Source organism: Arachis duranensis, chromosome 3 (genome assembly GCF_000817695.3).
Source record: "Arachis duranensis cultivar V14167 chromosome 3, aradu.V14167.gnm2.J7QH, whole genome shotgun sequence".
NCBI classification, from domain to species: Eukaryota; Viridiplantae; Streptophyta; class Magnoliopsida; order Fabales; family Fabaceae; genus Arachis; species Arachis duranensis.
This window is the reverse complement of record NC_029774.3, coordinates 81,533,714-81,536,204: the sequence shown is the minus strand read 5'-3', so window position 1 is coordinate 81,536,204 and position 2,491 is coordinate 81,533,714.

The following is a 2,491-nucleotide window of genomic DNA, read 5'->3' as shown; positions in this document are numbered from 1 at the left end:
CAATCACCCACTTGCCATGGATCTATACCCATGATTGAGAGGGATTTGACTAACATCAATTCATGAAAACTAGCATCTCTGATCCCTAATGATCCTCTCTATCATTAATTCTCATTTCTCTTGTTCTTAGTGTTTGAAAACCCATTGCCCAATTCCCTTCTACATTCTTGCAATTTATTATTCTTGTCATTTACATTCTGTTTCTTTATTTCTTACTCTCTTGCTCTTTAGAATTCAGCACTTTATTTTATTGCAATTTACTTTTGATGTCATTTAAGTTTCTTGCAATTTAAGTTTCCGTTATTTACTTCCACTTTATTTTTATCTTCTAGTTCTTTACTTTCCTTGCCATTTAAATTCTTGCAATTATGTTAAAAAATCAAAATGCTCATGAAATTAAAACTATGTTTGCTTGACTAAATCTACCATTTAACTAAAGTTGCTTAATCTACCAATCTCCGTGGGATCGACCTCACTCTTTGTGAGTCTTATTACTTGATACGACCCGGTATACTTGCCGGTTGTACGTGAAATCTAATTTTTACGTATCAAGCTTGCTTCAAACCAAAAATCTCCGTGGGATTCGACCCTTACTCACGTAAGGTATTACTTGGACGACCCAGTGCACTTGCTGGTTAGTTGTGCGGATTGCAAAAGTGTGATTACAATTTCGTGCACCATGAACCCTCACTAGGTGTATGTACACTCTAATCACTCAGTGTTTAGGTTCAAATCACTCAAGTCTCCTCTAATCATACTTTCAAGGAATTTCTTTTCATCTAACAATCAACAAACAAGTGATGCATGAATGCATTTATCATGAGGACTTATTAGGGTTGTAATGGGGTTAAGTGGGATAGATATGGCTAAGTGGACTAAAATGATTGAATCCTTGATTAGTTTAAGTTCTCACTCAACCTATATTAACCAAATAAAACACAAAATGCAACCTAACTTCCCATCATACTTTTTATACACATTCATGTATGCTTTTCTTACAAAACATCACATATGCAATTCTTTATTCATTTCTTTTCACTTTAGGGTGTCTTTCATACCCTTTTTATGATGGAGAGTTTTTTTCTTTTTTTTTTCTTTTTTTTAGAATTACATATGGTTGAGTGGTTCATACATGAATGTTCCCATTTTCCAAAATTTTCAATAAATACCCAAGTTGAACATTTTCTTTTACTACCAAAGATTCCCAAAATATTCCCCCACACATAAATGTAACACACTCCTTCAACCTAAGCTAATCAAGAATGCAATCCAAGGTAACTCATGGTTTTTTGCTTAGGGTTGTAATGTGGTGATATTACAAACAATGGGGGTAAATAAAGCTCAAAAAGGGTTAACAATGGTAGATGTAAAGGGTAGGTCCATATGGGTTAGTGAGCTATGCAAAGATGGCCTCAATCATGCTCAATGCAATTCAAAACATCAATCATAGGTGATGACAAGTCATCTTAGCCTAGTTTTACTAGTCTCTTTCTTTTGTTTTTAATTGAATTATGCACTTTCTTGAGGCTTAAGCAAGCTAATTTAGGTAGATTTTCATGCTTCCTCTGATTGAACCAACCATAGATAAATTAATGCAATTTCATGAGGTTTGATGCCATAATTGATGCATATTAGGATAGAATGAACATCTCATGATTTTGAACATAGCTTTGATGTGTTTGGTTGATTTATGATAGGTGAAGAAAGCTTGGAAAAGGGTGGAAGTAAGAAGGAATAGCTAGAAGCAAAGAGAGAACAATAAAACAAGTGAAATTGAACCAGGAAGCAAAAAGTTGGACTTGAAGTTAGCCCTCAAACGTTGGCACAAACTTTTGGATGAAAAGTTAGCCTCAACGTTAGCCCCCTAACTTGGAGGCTAACATTGGAAGCTGAAAATTCCTCCCAGGGCTTCCCTTTTTAGTTTTTTTAGAGAGTTTTCTTCTTGGTTTTGGGAGCTTGAGTGATCTTTATTTTCTTAGTTTAATTGCTTTCAAGTTGAATTACACTTGCCTTGGATCTTGGGTTGGAGAATTGAAGGAATTCTGTTTCAATCTCACCTTAGATCTCTCTGTTGATTTTCACTGCAATTTAATTTCCAATTCGGTTCATTGCTTCTTCATCTAATCTCTTTGCAATTTACAATTCCATTGCTATTGTTCTTGTTGGATCTAGGAAGGCATTGAGATCTAGACTTGGTTTTCTAGTCTCTGGGTCCTGAGATCTCATTTTACCATTTCAATTCTCTGTTTCTTGCTTTAATTGTTCATTTTATTTTTCTGTTTAAATCTGATTCAACCCCAATTCCCATTTACTCTTCTGTTTGATGAAATTTAATTTCTCTTTGTTTAATTTCTGCAAATCCAAGTCCCAATCCCCTTTACATTCCAAGCCATTTACATTTCTTGTCATTTAAGATTCTTGCAATTTACATTTCTTGCAATTTAAGTTTCTGCAATTTACATTGCTTGTTCTTTAAGCTTCCTGCCTATTT